Here is a 498-nt window from a genome sequence, read left to right as displayed (position 1 = left end):
TAACTGCTTCCTTCAGCAATGTGGTACTTCCATGTTCCTTTGACATGTAAAAACATAGTACGCATGAGCAACAAGTACTGTCTGCTTAAGTTGCGGAATTTTTACGGGTAGGTTTTATTGGTGTTATACTGTTATATTTTTGTTACAAATTCTGTTATATTGTTATATTTATTTTCTTATGGTGTTATACTATTATACGGTTTAAGAATATAGAAAGAGGAGTGTGTTACAAATTCTACTAAATTCTATCAATTTTTCAGTTGATGCAATAGGAGTGACATAACAAAGAACTTGTACCAGAGGTTGTTGGAGGATTCTCTCTTCCATGGTCATGTGTTCCGGTCAGACTTATTTCGCTTTCCCATTATCTAGTGATGCAAAACACTTTATGAAAGGCACTTGTAATAGCGTTTTTACATTTATTTGTTCCTCTTTGCATATTGAATTCTTATTTTTGGACGATACTCTTTCGCATGGTTTCTCTGTTGTATGTTCATG

General features: G+C 33.5%; 1 long non-coding RNA gene across 1 annotated transcript; it reads left to right on the top strand.

Annotated features, from left to right (window-relative positions):
- The first annotated feature begins 7 nt into the window (after positions 1-7).
- LOC109131855 lies at positions 8-474 on the top strand. The gene is made up of 2 exons (XR_002037273.1): positions 8-107; positions 261-474. It is a non-coding gene; the product is annotated as an uncharacterized LOC109131855 (long non-coding RNA).
- The last annotated feature ends 24 nt before the right edge of the window (positions 475-498 follow it).

This window comes from Camelina sativa, unplaced genomic scaffold (genome assembly GCF_000633955.1).
Source record: "Camelina sativa cultivar DH55 unplaced genomic scaffold, Cs unpScaffold06580, whole genome shotgun sequence".
NCBI classification, from domain to species: Eukaryota; Viridiplantae; Streptophyta; class Magnoliopsida; order Brassicales; family Brassicaceae; genus Camelina; species Camelina sativa.
Note: the sequence above shows the minus strand (reverse complement) of the source record. Positions and strands in the feature narration are given on the sequence as shown.